This window comes from Sitophilus oryzae, unplaced genomic scaffold (genome assembly GCF_002938485.1).
Source record: "Sitophilus oryzae breed Bouriz unplaced genomic scaffold, Soryzae_2.0 scaffold_1081_pilon_pilon, whole genome shotgun sequence".
In the NCBI taxonomy this organism is placed as follows: Eukaryota; Metazoa; Arthropoda; class Insecta; order Coleoptera; family Curculionidae; genus Sitophilus; species Sitophilus oryzae.
The window spans coordinates 196,317-213,209 of record NW_022145706.1 but is presented as its reverse complement, the minus strand read 5'-3'; the positions used below and the strand labels follow the sequence as shown (position 1 = coordinate 213,209).

Genomic DNA, 16,893 nt, shown 5'->3' with positions numbered 1-16,893 from the left:
AACTTGTTAAGAAAACATTTGGTAAAGTTTTTGGATTGATAAAATTTATTTTATCATCGGCACCAATCATTAATAATTCTAAAATACTAATGGCACAGAATTACCAACTAATTCAATCATTGTTGATGACTCCGTATATTTTAAGAGCAATGTAAAAGAGTTAAGTTTAAACTGCAAAAAAAGATAATATTTTTAAGGTGATGGTACTATAAAAAATAAAAAGCTGTAAAAAAGGTATACCTACCTAATATTTTTTTACAAAACAACAAAAACATTTAATTTATTAGAAAAAAACATCGCTAATATTAGTAATTATTCTAAAGTTAGATTTGTTATAGTACATTTACCTTACAAGGTTGAATATCTTCAAGGCCTTTAGAATGTATGTTAAGCTACTTATTCAGACAAAAAGTAATAATAATGATGTATTATTTGATAGAGATATACTCATTTTAAAATATTGTTTGATAAAAAATGGCAGTTTTTAAATAATTATTTAATTATATTATTCTTATTTACGGTCTTAATTTAAGTTACTTCATGTAACCTATCATTAACGACTATTTTAATTACCATCATAATAGTCCAAGAAAATAGGCCTTTAAATACAAAGTTTTGGTAAACATTTGAATTTTTGTTGAAAGTTACTTTGCAAGATCTAAAAACGAATTGTGATTTTTTTTAATTCATCCCCTAGAAGGGGTGAAATAAATAAATATTTTTTTCGAAATTTCGAATAAATGGTAAGAATTAGAAAAAAAATTCAAACAGAAGTTGTGACACGTCAAATTTTACATAGAAACGATCTCTATACTTTTTTTGCTCAGATCAAAATTCGTCGGCTTTATGACAAAAAGGCGTATCTCGATTTTTGCTATTTTTCAGGAGAGCAATTTAAAGAAAATCACTTACTTTATTTGGCCAATAAATGTAAAGTCTTTAATTTTTAATAGTGTTTATGTATTAACACTTAAACAGAGACATTGAGGAAACGTTCTCAAGATAAATTGAGCGTAAATTCTAATAAATAATTTATTTTTAGTTGTTTAATAGATATAGGCCTTTTTGTTATAATAATAATAAATTTATTTCCGAACGAATAGTATACATACGCCCATGTAAAATAAATTTAAAAATGACGATAAAGTGTTCTTCATAAGAAAAAAAATTATACAATATTCACATTATGGAATACTTACAAGAAAATACAATACATATTTAAAATATTTTAAATTTATTTAACATACATTTTTAAATACTTTTATTCGCGTTGGATTAGATCAACTGAAAACAAAGACAATTTTCATGCCAGAAGCAAAGACAATAATCAATTAAAATACTCTTATCTAGCTTATTTTAATAATATTATTTTTTATACAAAAATGCATTTTTTAACTAATATATTTTTAGTAATTTTTTAGTTAATTGAGGGCATTAATACAGGGTATTTAAACTCACGGTCCATATAATAAAAACCAAACTGAACAAAAAAAAACATGTTTCTTCATTCGTTTTTTTTTGATACAAATAACTGTGGAGTAACAGTTTCTGTTTTCCCTGTGCAATGATAACAAATTCGACTTTCATTCTACGTGTTTATGCTGGATGGTGATAGGTAAAATAAATAAAATTTTCCAAAAATTGGTAGGGATGACAATGCCAATGGCCTGACAATGATAATGAGATGAAAATTATTGTATTTTTCGGGCAAGTTTTTGGTTCGCTAAAATGTTCTTAGAGAAATTATGATTTCGGGAAATTTTCCATTAGGGCAATTTTCGTTTCGTTGTTTTGCTTTCGATCAAAATTTTCCTTTTATTCGGACATTTATTCTCGGACAATCTTTTGCATACCCGATACAGCTATGTGCAGAGTCTATTTCATTCTAACAATGGTTTTTGGCAAAAAATAGACTCTAAAATCACACTGTAAAAGGGAGCTGCTGTCATGATAGAAGTTTTATTTTGTCACAAGCAACCATCAGAAAATAATTAGGTAGAATGGTGTGATTTTCTCTCGCATACATTTTTATAACTTAAAACAAAAGGACCTATCTCAAATTCCATCTTTCTTGTAGTATAATAAATGGTATAACAATAATTGATATAACAAAGAGCGCTATCTCACCATACGTCTCTTCGTCATAACGAAGAATTGTAGTATTTGAGATGGGGCAAATTTTTAAACTAATATAAAATGAAAAAGGTACAATATTGAGATGCGCAAATTCGCTATGTAAAAATATGACCCATTGGGCATGTCATGACGTTGATATCTCAAAATCGCCAAAAATCGAGATACGCCTTTTCGTCATAAAGCCGACGAATTACTGGAGATGGCTAAGAGTGGCTAGAAGCTAGGGCAGTATAGTAGACATTAAAAAAAAATATAAGTTGCTGAGAAATTCATATATTTAACATTTTTTCAATTTCTTTAGAAAATTATAAATTTCAATTAAATTTTTTTTAAATTCTCCCCGAGAAGGGATGAAAGATATAAATAAAGTGTGTTTTTTTCCTAAATTTCAGAGAAACCGTAAGGACTTAATTTACGGTTAATTTTGATTTGAGCAAAAAAGTATAGAGACCATTTTTATGTAAAATTGAACGCTCTACAGCTTTTATTTGAACTTTTTTTTTCTAAATAATCTTTCACAATTCGTTTTTAGATCTTTCAAAGTAACTTATATCAAAAATTCAAGTCTTTACCAAAACTTTGTATTTAAAGGCCTATCTCTTGGACTAACAAGAAGAAACCGTTCAAAAGGTTAGGCGAGTAACTAGGTTCCGATTTTGTATTGAATCAGAAATACTAGTTACGTAAGCTTGTAACCATTTTGCAGTCAGATTGCCATAAACTCCTTGGGCAATAGAATTCCTTGCTTGAATAGCGATTGCTGCAAAACAATGATGTATTACACGGGGTTCTCGATAGGAAGAAAATTTAATCTCTGATTGATTTAATTTATCAGAAATTGTAATTTTGTATAAAAGTTGTACAGGAAATGTAAAAAAAGTTTGATGTATGTATTAACAGATTTTTACTGAAAAGTACCTATTTTTGGATAAGTCTTGAATAGGTCCAATCACTGACACAGTGTATCTAGAAGCATTACTGTTCTGTATTATTTTTAAAATAGTTTGAAATGCTTTAATTTAACGACTGTTTCGTTCAATATAGCGAAAGTTGTTCAATTTCTATAGATATATAGATCAAACTAAAATGTTTTTAGTTTTTGTGACAAGTTTTAACTATTTTCAGCGTTTTTGTATTGTGTTAAGTGATCTCTTGTGTTACGCTTTCAAACTATTTATAGTAACGGTAGTTTTTTTATTGATAAACTACGACTTACAATGTATATCTGTACGTTTTACCTTATTGTATTTAGATTTACGAGTTAGATAATATCATGCATGATTAGGTTAATAGAGATGAGAACTTGAGTGAAAATTATTGTGAATTTTTATATGGCATTATCAATAAACCGAATTTGTTTTGAAACTGTGTACAATTTCAATTTTATTAATTATTAATATAGATATGAATAAATCCAAAAATTATTTGTTATATACACTCACAGGCACAACAATCGGGCACTTTAAATTTTTTATCTAATTTATTTTGTTGTAGTGGGTCGATTTTTATTATTTTTAAGCAATATGTAGCTAAATTATTTTACTTTTTACGTATTTTTTTTCCTGATTTTTTCCTGTCGTGGCGGATGCGCCAGGCTTCACCACACCAATAAATAGTACGCCACTAGTACACCAATAAATGAGGAGATAAAACCGCAGTACTGGTCTTTGGGGTTATATACTTATTCTCAATCTTGCTTTTCTAAAGAAAAATAATATAAGTACATTTATCTATTTTATAAAATACAAAACTCACCTTAATTACTATCATCGATGCTATCCTACCTATTTCTTCATTATGAGAAGCCCTACAACAATACATATTTGTTATTACTAACAGCCTTATGCTATTTTTTTACCAGATTGTGGTTTTAGGATTTATCTATAAACCTCGATCTGCTTGCACTTCACCAGTTTCTTCCATATTTTCTATTATGTTAATATAATAAATATAACAGTAATATCATATAATTAAATTATAAATTAAGTACTTACACATACTTTTTTTCTTGTTTTAATTTCTTATAAATCGCATTCCATCAACAGATCTATGTCACAACTACTGTTGAAACTGATTTCCTTTTTCCATAAAGGTAAACGTATACCATAATAGAACTGGTCAGAGTTGAACACAAAATATATTTTAGTTGAATTTTATTGTTTTTATTTTAATTTTTTTTTATTTTTTCAAACAGACAACTGAATAATAACCTCACTTTTTAATCTAACGATTTGAAATTCTCAGTTTTTGTCTCTGTCTGTTGCATAGACTTTTCATATATAACCATCTCAATTTCAGACATCTTATATTGGCAACACTTTCTCTACGGAGTGTCTAACGGTCCGTAGGCGGCCCGTCCTCCAAATTGTTATCTTTTGGATTATTTTGTATGAAAATACCCAAATGTTATATCCTATACATAGCAGGCTCTAGATTGTTTATCTTTAAGATATTTATTTGTTAGATAAAAGCTATTTATCTATAACTGAAAACACCGAGCCTAGAATGGTTAAATACCTAATAGATAAAATATAAACAAAAAAACAAACCTTTATGTCGTTTATGGCCTGTAGCTGTATATGTGCCTGGTGAATTATAGAAAACATTTCCACAAAATATAGTATGACATCGGAATCTCCTTGGCGCTTCTTGATCAATTTTTCCACACCACCCACAGGGATTATATCAAAACGCTTTATCCTTCTATATTGTTTGGCACACAAAGGTTTTAAACCAGTTTTAAGAAAATTTGCCTCCTTAATTTCAGTCAATATCGTTAGGTATTGGTTTTTCGACATAAGGTTATGTTTCTGTGTTTTAGCCATCATCAATCGACTTACTTGAATTTCGAACTCGGTTTCCATTTTTTCTTGAATTTATTGCAGTATTGCCTATTTTGCAAGTACATTGCAAGTACAGTATTGCGTATTTGGTTTGGTTTGGTTTGGCGTACATTGGCGTACATTGCAAGTATTGCGTATTTCCAAAATAAGAATCCTTTAAAACCTAAACAAACTGCTAACCTTATTTTTTGCCGTCTTATTTAAAGAAAACAAGCAAAACTACTATTGGTCATTTTGAAATGCACAATACTAGTTTTTGCTATTTTGTAATGCGCAATACTCGTTTAAATGTACAATTTCGGGTTTGGGAAATCTTTTTTGCTTAAAACTAGTTCTGTGCATTTTTTTCGGGCATTACCCGAATTTGAGTATTGTGCGTAACATTTACAAAAAATAACTAAGTATTTTATTTGATTTTCAGTGGCAAAATACCCATAGAACTTTTTTTTGAAGTAATAAATTATAAAAAATAAACTAGTAATATGGTTATTTTGTTGAAATATTACACATAACAATGCTGATTAAGTTCCCTTTGTTGCACGATACTATTTCCTATTAGAGGAAGCTTCACAAAATATGGTTTGTAGATATTTTACAATAATTTTGCGGACAGAGCTTTAATTTTGCTCATTTTATTAGATAGCAAAAACAAACGAATAATCCAGCTTTAATGAATGCATGTTTAATGAAAATACTACCTCTATTTGAACGCAAATTTGCAAAATTAAATTTTAGGCCTCTCTGCTGTACTGGTAAAGAATGTCCAAACTAATTATTGTTTTACTGGTTAGTAAGTGTATGTACTACTGTGTACGTAACGTATACGCATACACAAAACAGACTAAAATTTATTCTGGGATGCTAAAAGCCCTTTTACAAAACAAAAACTATTATTTCGATTTTATTCTCAGAAACCTTTTATAAAAGAACAACTTTATTTATATCGCAATTAATGTTTTTTTTTGCGAAAATACTCTGGAGGAAAATAATACCTTGCAGAAAAATATTAGGTTTTAAGGGATATTTGATTCTGATTTATTAGTAATTTATTTTTTATATTGTGCATTAGGTATATAGGGATCATTTAGTAGAATATTTTTGGAGCAGATATTAAGATCTAAGTGCTGATTTTTAATCATAAACTATATACAAAATAAAATCGAATATGATATGTATCTAAATTATAATTATTATAAACTTATGCACAAGTATCAAATTTTTCCTTCTTGATCTATTGGCGAAGGAGCTTTTAGAAATAATTTTAATAGCCTAATTTTTATAATTATCTTCAGCAAACTGTGGTAGATTTCGTAGATTAGCAGATAGATTATTACAAATTATTTACTTATAAATTTTGGAATGTTAATAATCATGATAATACTCTATATTTTAAATATAAATAACTTATAATCATATTCATAAAGATAATTGTCGGGCTACAAGGAAAAACACACTACGAGCGAAACACAAGTCCGAATAAACCGAAATAAAAAATAAAAAAAGCATAATAAAATAGAATATAAAAGAAAACTAATAATATAATAAACTAAACGAACATATTAAAATATAATACAGGGTGAGTTTCCTACGATGTTTTCTATGGGTATCTCGGAAACTACTGGAGATAGAGAGTCGGTTAAATGAGGAAAGAATTGCAGTTTCGTGGGGTCATAAATATGCGCCTTTCAGATTTTTGAAAAAGTTCATTCAGCTTACGATGTCCTACATAGCTTTGACTGTCTTTTTGTATTTCCTTATCAGGTCTGCCTTGAATTTTGGCGAATTATCTAATATAAACTTTTTCGCCTGTCTGTGCCCTGGTGAGTTTCTCCACCACCATTCTCAAGATTTGTTGGCTACCCATCGCATCGTTCCGTAACCATTCTGGAGACTTGGAGCAGACGTTTCTGTGTATTACTTTTTTGTTTTATTCTAAATTTTATTAAAATTACAGAAGGGATAACCATACTTTACTAGAGAAGTACATTTATATATACAGGGTCAGTTTCCTACGATATTCTCTATGGGTATCTCGGAAACTACTGGAGATAGAGAGTCGGTTAAACGGTAAACTTAAGTCTACAAAATAAAATAATTATTTTTTCTAACCTAAACCTAAATTTTTAACGGTTTCGCAGATACTCGCGATATTATATCACATTAAAAAAACGTGGTTATCTGGTTATATCCATATCCTGAGAAAAACCCACATTTACCCCAACGGTTGCACATTTATTATAATTTTAATTGCATTTTGATGCCAATTCGTTAATGTGCAACAAATTAAAACCAAAAAAGGCCACTCCCTCTTTAACTTTAATTAAATGTATCCGAAATTCCTCAACAACTGCATAATCAAAATTAAACCATCAACAAAAACTACCTAGATGCCGGCTTTGTCCAATTAAAACGGACGTTCCCTCGAATTTTTCAATGGCACTCGTTCCGAAAGCCCTTATAAGGGATGTGCGAATGTAAATAATTGACTGGCGTTCTATCTCGACAACGGGCTGGACCGACTCGACGTTTTTAGTGTCCTTTTTCCCATCCGCAATCGAGTGAAATGCCGTAAGAGTTCACAGGGAACAACAACATGATCATTACACCTGAACGAATTAAGGTGGTGTTGTCAGTTCGTTGTAAATTTCTGCAGTTCCATGACTATGTTGAAAGTTGGCCAGTTTGTAAAACTTGTCATGGCGGTGGAGATCTTTCCTAATCTTACCTGGAACAGAAAGAAAACAATAATTAGTGATCATGTTATACTAATATATTATAAAGGGGATTTCAAAACAAATGCGAAATTACTTTCGATCATTTTTATACTGACTGCAATACATTCCTAACGGTTGACTTAATGACATAATGTTTATACAGGGTGAGTCTTAAATAAATGCAAATATTTTCAGAGCTGGAGTCATTTTACCTTGAATATAAGAAAAAATATATTTACCGGGTGCGACTTAAAAGTGGCTCACCCCTATAACTTCTTTATTTTTTTAGATAAAAAACCGAGATTTGGTATGTTAGTATATGGCATAAATTAGGATTGATTGATGTATTCAATTGTTTTTGGTCACTTCCTCTTGCACTCTGAATGGAATGATATAATATGATATGTCTACTTTTGACATTTTTGTATATGGTTTATTTGAAATTGTAACGTGCAGTTCATAATGACAACTTGACTCGAAATACCAAGTGTGTGGTACCAAATTATTCGTAAAAAATGTGACACACGAACCGTCATGTTCATGACACACGAGACGCGAGAGGAAAAGTGGTAACGATCTTGGAGCGTCGTAACTCGGGCCCTATGTGAGCTAGAGGGGCCCTTTTATTTTTTTTATTATACAGGGGTTTAGGAAATCTGTTGGGAGACTGTCTGCCTATTGGTCTAGTGGCGGGGGTTGTGTCGGGTTTGCTTGTAGCGACCGACTAAAACCCTTTCCTCTGTTTTTCCTCTCAAGTGCGGTTGGAACTGCTCTAAGCATTACTTCAACCTCAGAAAGTATCTTTTATTGACAATGTCAATACTTTTCCTCTTCTATCTTTTCCTTCATTATACTTGTCATTATGTTGAAATTGGGTGCTGAAACTCGGAATGTAGACGGGACCCGAAGAGTCCCTTCTTTTCTTGATATTTTGACGACGCCGACGTTTCGTGCACTATCATCATCATCAATAAAAAAATAAAAACACCATCATCAATAAATCAAATCAAAAAATCGTCTAATTTAAATGATATTTGGTATGTTCATAGATTGGACAAAGGCCAACTTGACCGTGTCACTGTGACAGTTAGTTTTTACGTAAGAAACGTCAAAAGTTAATGTCGGTCCGATCGAGACCAAATTTGGAGGGTAGGTTATGTGAGCGACGGTGTACACGGTCCCACCCTGTAAAGTTGAACACGACGCGACGTTTCGTTTATAGCTTCATCAGTGTTGGAATAACGATTTGATATTGAAGAAAAATGTGGGTCGATTTCAGCACAATTGGGGAGGGGCTACAGGATGACGCCGGACGACGCGGCGACGCACAGTGGGGTATTTGACACAGATAGTTGATCGAAACTTTTTTATGTAGACCTTATATAAATTATTGCTATTTTCAATTAAAGAGGAAATAATATGAACAAAATAAAGGATAATTGGTCGATTCTAAAAAAAGAAAGAAAAATCACTGTTCCAGTGTTTCCACGGTCAATGCCACTAATGCCAGTAGTAATATCGCAACTAATACTACTAATGCTACGACTGATCCGCGAGCAATGCCCATACCACTAAAGTCGCTACTAATGCCAAATTGTGCTATACTGCTAATGGCACTAATGCGATCGCTTTGTACACAACAATGCCATCGCGGTTTACATCTCGCATTAGTATATCACTGATTGGCAAATTAGAGGAAACCAAGAATGTTTTTCTCATTTTATCAGCAAAGTCGCAAGTATTTTATTTTACTGTACGAAAGCCCAATGTTTACTAAGTAAAACGTATATAGACAATATGCTGAATACTTCGAAATGCGCAACTAAATCTCTAAGTATAATAAAAATGTCACAAATTTAATCAAATTTTCTGAACGCCTAACTTTTAGTTGCAAAAAAAATCGTTAGTATAGAGAATATCAAAATAAATAATACGTTTTTGTAGAATACATACCTCCCGCTTGAGCCATTTTCAATCAAAACAATAATATAAACGTAAAAAGAGCACAAGAACAACAACAATTATAATTTTAAACATAAAATTTAGCCATTTACCTCTTATCTGTGAGAAGTAACAACTTTGACGTTTCGTTGAAACAAATGAATGCAACTAAACACACCCATAGCAACGTCATTCATGGCAGAGATGATTTAACTTATCATTTATCTTTTTTTGGGAAATCTTAAACACATTTGCTTTTTCGAATTTCGTTCACCTTTTTCATGCTAATACCCCTGTAACCTGTAATTTTTAGTCGGCCGACTATTTAGTCGCAAAGTGAAAACAATACATACCTATGAAGTCGATCGGCCGACTATTTGATTGCATATGGGCGCGGCTCCATTAGGATATATCGGTTACAAATATGCAACTAAATAGTCGGCCGATTAAAAATTGCCTGTCTTGCGCATAGCCTAAAGCCGTAATCAAATATCGGGCCCGATCGGCTCCATTAGAATGTATTATTTTAACTTTTGCAACTAACTAGCCGGCCGACTAAAAATGACATGTCAGTGCCTACATTAATGATCCTAAAAAAACTCATAAAATGCATGCTTCATTTAGAAATATGTAATAATTACTTTTATTCAAATATGCGATAGTTGTTTTGAGTAGTGTAGAAGTGTAACATACTTATAAAAGTGACCATGTTCAAAATTAATTTTGTGTCACCCTGTATAACTTTTCGGGACAAGTTTTACGGACCTGTCTGACGTTTCGAACCGATGCGATGCCTCTAAATGGACGAAGTTATCAGGATTTTTCTTAATTATGGGTCGATTGGAACCAAACTTGGCGCTTGGATACAGGTACCCGAATGGTGTCCCCAGACGGACATATGGACAGACGTGCGTATAGACAGACGGAAGTAAGAAAGAAGTTTCACTTCAAATATGCGCATATAGTGCACACACAATCTTTTAAATTATATTCTTTTGCAACAAATCCAAATAGGAATATTTGTATAATCGGCAGTAACGCGTTTCCACCTCAAGATACCGTGATCAGTCTCACGAACTATAAAATACGAATTTGTGTACGCCAAGCTGTAACAGTCAAATTTCCTCGCTACGACCTCTGTATGCTAGCTTATGAATTATCGCAAATAACTATTATTTTTGCATCATGTTTACTATAATTTTATTGTTAAATATTATTTTATTTAAATTTTACGATTATGCAACTCGACATACACCGCGATATTATACAGCTACAGCTACACAATATTGTCACTGGATGCCCCACCAGCAGTAGGATTTTTGTCGTACTCTCTTTATCTTTGATCATCACCTGTCCGTCACTTGTCACTGTCAGATCAAATCAGATGTTTTTGGATTTATTTATCCTTTGTTTTGGTTATTGAAGTTTTATAATTATCACATAAAATTTCGTAGTTAAATTGTTTATTTTTGATGTGGATCGCAGTGTGCAAGTTGTTCATTTAATTGTGGGAATTTCTGAGTTAAGTTCGTTCATTGACCGGATATGGAATATGGCAGTGGAAAATATTCTAGAACATCGTTTTTTATTTATGCCTTTTTGTGAGTTGGATTAGTCGAGAGATATATAGTTCTCTATCTATATCCTGGAGGGAGATTTCCGGTTGAAATCTGGTTTTGTACGACCGAAGAATGTCGTCGTGAAGAACTGGCTGCCGTTTCGTGAAGCAATTTCCCTGTTGGTGATTAGCAAGTCTTCCTAGAGAAGGATTAAGTCTTCCGAAGCACATTTGGTCAGAGACGTGGTTGGATTTTGTTGATTTTGTATGGACCACCGACCAAATTTCCGTTAGGGATTAAAATAGCCTAATTTTCCCCCGTTGCTCCGATTGCACGTGCCCAAGAAGTCCCCGAATAGTTCCAAGGTATGCTATAATTCTTCTGCCTATTCTAAGTCAATGCTTAACTGATTTTTGTTCATATTGTTGACTGGTTTTCGAGCCAACGCCCACGTGGTGTAGAAAGATTAGTTGAGTGTTCCGATACAGAAGTCCGATACAGACCGTGGAGCACAGAACAGTCCAGAATTCCATCCGTTCCTGTTGCCTGTGTAGAGGTACCCGTTGGACATCATAAACCCTCGTTGAGGTAAAGTTCAGATTAATTAGTCCTTCTTTATTGCCTTTATTAATTCCTATACGTTGTGCTAGTCCTTAGGTTCGTTTTTTTATGTTCATCATTTGAAACACCTGCCTTGCATCTGTACCTCTGCTGATATCCGTGGGCTCCAGTGACATCGCATCGAGCTGCTGTACACCGTCGTAGCCACCCATAGCTATACACCGTAGATCAGCCGGAGGAAGTGTCAAGTAGTTTCAAGACTTAGAGTAAGACTGTACAATTTTAGTTTAGTTTAGATTTGCTATTTGTAAACCACCCTGACTGTATCTAGTGTCAAGTTAGGGGGTTTGACGTCATAGGTTTAGTACTTATTGATTTAAATTTCATTTCACTTTACATTTCATTTAACTTCAATTTCATTTCTTTAAATATTAACTTTTTGATATTTTTTTAATAAATTGCTTATATTTGCTTCAATATTTTTTGTAATATTATTTACAGTCTAGTCTCATAGTTAAGTTAGAGTCACTTAAGTTCAAATAATTATAGTAATTTTTGAAGTTGTAGTTTCACTCAACAGTTCGAGGTTAGTGTTGAAGTCTACTTAATAGTAACATCTTTTATGCCGAGATCATAGAGTATAATCTCGTGGCCTCTATGCAACTCATCCCGTTTAAGTAAACTTGTGTTTTATTGAACTTCGAATAAGAAAAGGACGCGGCAAAGCTTGGCAACCTCGCGATTAAAGCTCAACCGCGACAGACAGAGACGAGAGGACGATGGCAAAGAGAGAGGGGCGAAAGCACGTAGTCGAAGGTTAGTCGTTGTACCTCGGAACTTTTTGTTGATACGAAAACCGGTTGAATGCAAAGTCGTTGCAGCTTGAGAACGAGGCCTTATTGGAAATCGGGAAGATATAGGTAGTGGCTGCATGGTCGATCCGGCCGTATTGGCCCAACAATAACGTCCGGCCGCTGAGAACAACAGCGCTCATTAGCCGGAAACGGGCAGATAAGGAGATGTTTGTTCGCTTGAACATACGGAATCCGGATAGCAAAGCTTGTTTTTGGCTAAATTAACGAGTAACAAGAATCGATTCATCGAAGTGTCTAGCAAAATTAATTTATAGAATATTTTGTTAACTGTGGTTCCCCAATTATGTTCCCGGATTGTCTTTACAAAAGAAAACATGTTTATTGTTGACTGTTTGAGAAAAATGTATTCTTTAAAAAAACGTTTGCTTGTTCCAAAATGGTTAATCCCGTTTATACTTTTTTCCAAGCCCTAATTCTATATCTAAGTTCTGTTCTTTGATAGAAGGTTATTTTTAATTCTGATTAACGTAATATTTGTTGCTGTTGGTAAAGTATCACGTTTTCCGATAACTATTAACTCCCATTCCGTAGCATTGAATTAAATAAATTTTGTACTCCTTTAAATTTTTAAAAGAGCAAAATAACAATCTGTCAAAGAATGAAAATGAAATTATATTACCATTGAAACGCCTTTTGATTTTTAAGACAGAAAGAATTCAACTAAACTCAGATGCAAAAAAACGCAACGGAGAAATTTTTGGTCGAGTTTAAAGTGTAACATTTTTGTTATTTTTAGCCCTATTTTCATGATTTTTTTAGCAAGCTGTATATTAATTATATCAACTTTAATTCGCAAACTATGTTTTTAATAAACTTTAGTACCTATTTGGCATATTAACTGAGGTTACGAATTAAGGTTAATGTAATTATATATACCTTACAGTTGAGGGTTGGAACCTTTGGTGTTACACAGCAAAATAAAAACACTAAATCACCACAATACACCAAAACACTTTTACTTTTACACTGGACGCGCGTTTCGCTAACCATGTTAGCATCATCAGCAGATAATTATAAACTAAAGTACAACTACAAGTTGAGCGTTTATATACTCGCCCAGTGGGCACCGAGTGGGCGTGGCAAAATCTGGCCAACCGAGTCAAAGCCCACTGAGCGTAACAGTTAGATTTCCGCCACTAGCGTAATAGGAACAAAGAACTTGAAGGAATGGACCGTTGTCTCTGTTCATACTATCTTTACATTTATTATTTCTGATGCTTTCATATGCCTGTAATTTGAGACTTGCTTAATTAATTTTAAATTATTAAGATCTATACAATATGTTCGGCCACGCAAGATTTATCCGGTCTACCATATCTTATCTGAGCTAAATGTTCTTTAAATCTAGTTAATATTGATCTTCTCTAGTTTGCCCAACATATTTCTGATTACAATCTTTACAAGAAATTTCATAAATACCCGACCGTTCCAGTGGAGGTGTTTTATCCTTTGGATTACCTAATAATTGTTGTAATTTATTATTAGCACTATACACAAGTTTATAATTGACATTCTTAAAAAATCCTTTTAGACCACGGGATAACTCTCTATCAAACGGTATCGAAAAATATTTAGACGTATCTTTCTCCAATTGAAAAGTCGAATTTTCAGAAACCATTAACCTATACCTACGTTTTCTAATTAATTTATCAACTAATGAAGGAGAATATCCATTACACTCAGCTACATTCCTAATATAATCTCTTTCTATTTCATATCTTTCGTTGGAAAGTGGGAAACTAAGTAATCTATGAACTAAGAAATTTAAACTGGCCATTTTATGTTCAACACTATGATGTGATTCATTAGGAATATATCTGCGTGTGGTGGTATTTTTCCTATAGTTATCAAATTCCAGGCAATTATTAGTATTTCTAATAACTAATACATCTAGAAATGGTAATCTGCCGTTGTTCTCAATTTCATGTGTAAATTTATTGGAAGGAAATAGTCGTTGAACGAACGGCCACGTTGGGGAAAATAGATATTGATACTTATCTAAATCTTCCTGTAATAACAAGAGCCTGTAAAAACCGTATTACAGTATTATTCCTGTTTTGGCCACTTCATCCATCATAGAATAGTTATAGCTCTTCAACAATGTCAGATACGTGCGTTGATAGATAATGGAAGGAAAACGATTATTTAACTTAGAAATAAAATTATCTATGGTGTCTGAATGTGTGTCAAAAACAGCAAAAATATCATCCACATACTTGAACCAAACTCTTGGAAAATACTCAAACTGATTCTTAGCCTCCACTTCAAACCTGCTCATGAATAAATTAGCCAAAAATGGAGAAAATGGATTACCCATTGCTGTACCTTCCCACTGTTCAAAAAAGTTGTTATTAAATTGAAAACAATTTTGCTTCATACATAACGATGTAAGCTCAATATATTCAATCACAGTTTTGTTGTCGAGACCATTTGCGTTCAGAAATTCCTTCAAATAGCCTAAGGTATGTGGAATTGGAACACTTGGGAACAACGAAGATACATCAAAGGAGACCAAAATTTCAACGTCATGCAATGTTATATCTTTAATTTTGTTAATGAATTCAATATTATTTTTAACTGAGAAAGAAGGTTCATGATCAGGTAAATCTTCGAACTCCCTTTTTCTCAGTTAAAAATAATATTGAATTCATTAACAAAATTAAAGGCCACAATAGGCCACCAGGTTTTGAAAGCAGCTATGTCTTGATGACTGACATGACTAACTTCGAATTTGTTTTTAGTGGACGATTGAACGATTAGATCTTCATATTCTTGGGGACTATAGATACGGTAGCGCCGAATTTTTCTTTTCACCGTAGCAAAATCTCTGTCGTAGTCGTTGAACGAACGGCCACGTTGGGGAAAATAGATATTGATACTTATCTAAATCTTCCTGTAATAACAAGAGCCTGTAAAAACCGTATTACAGTATTATTCCTGTTTTGGCCACTTCATCCATCATAGAATAGTTATAGCTCTTCAACAATGTCAGATACGTGCGTTGATAGATAATCGTGTAAAAATGAGCAAACTTCATCTGGTCCTTTATGCGCCTCGCTTTCGAGATATGAATAGAAAGTACCTAGCTTTTTCGGTGCTAAAGTTGTGGATACAAAATTCATTTACCCACAATTGCCTGTAATAGAAAATTTCTTGGATAGGTATACAAGGAAGAAGAAGGTTTTGCATGTAGTCGAAACATAAGGCGATATTTTTTTTCATTTTCCTTGCATAAAAATTTCCTTTAAAAAAAATTCTTAGCTCTTCTTTTGGGATAAGTTCTGCAAATGCCACTCGCTTCGCTATATCATTGAGATGTGGATCTTTAAGTTTTGCTCCCAGTTCTTCACATTTTGAGCAAACGTCTATCTGCGGACGCCCGAAGGACAGATTAAAGTTTTCTTGAAAATACCGCAATTTTTTTTTATATTTTACGATGTGCTGGCATTAATCATTAAAGAAGTCATTATGAAAATGGGACATCTCCCAGAGATACCCCGTTTTCATGATAACTTTATTATACACTACCTAAAATTATTGGGATACTATATCAAGAGATGGCTCGTTTTCACACAGAACATGCGTCTAGAGCGTTACATTCGAAAGCCGATAAAAACGGGATTTTGGAAATTTTGGAGTTGACTTATTTCCCAAATGACCGATTCAATTATTCCTTTGTTAGGTGTTTCAGAATGGTTTGACTTAAACCTAACTAATAATGGTTAAAAACTTAAGAATTATAGAGTGTGTGTGTGTGGTTTTCTGTATACAGAAGTCTTAATAGATCCCTAATTTCTACTCTTTCTCAGGTCCTCTTTTTCAGTCGTAAATTTGATGGAAACACTTTGCGAATTGAGATGATTGAGAAAGGAGTCTAACTGTCTATCGGTTCCGTACCATATTATGAAAGTATCGTCAACATATCAAAGTCAGATTTTAGGACTATATTTTAGACTTGACGGCTGCAGAGCTAATGGCATGGGTCTCAAACCATTCCATATATTATACCTGGCGCATCTCAAAAGTGGCCCATTCCTATAACTTTTTTATTTTTTTTAGCAAAAAAACGAGATTTTTTATGTTAGTATGTGACACAAATTAGGAACGATTGACGTATTCAATTGTTTTTGGGCCCCTCCTGTTTCACCGGAAATGCTTACAAATTTTGATTTTTACATGACATCCTCGGTATGTTTTGGTTTGGTTGACATATCATATGTTAACTTTTGACATTTTCGCATATGGTTTATTTGAGATTGTAACA

General features: G+C 32.7%; 1 protein-coding gene across 2 annotated transcripts in view; it reads right to left on the bottom strand.

Moving 5' to 3' along the window:
- The window catches only part of LOC115880409 (E3 ubiquitin-protein ligase TRIM9), a 364,333-nt gene that overhangs the window by 264,691 nt on the left and 82,749 nt on the right, over window positions 1-16,893 (bottom strand). The window lies entirely within an intron of this gene.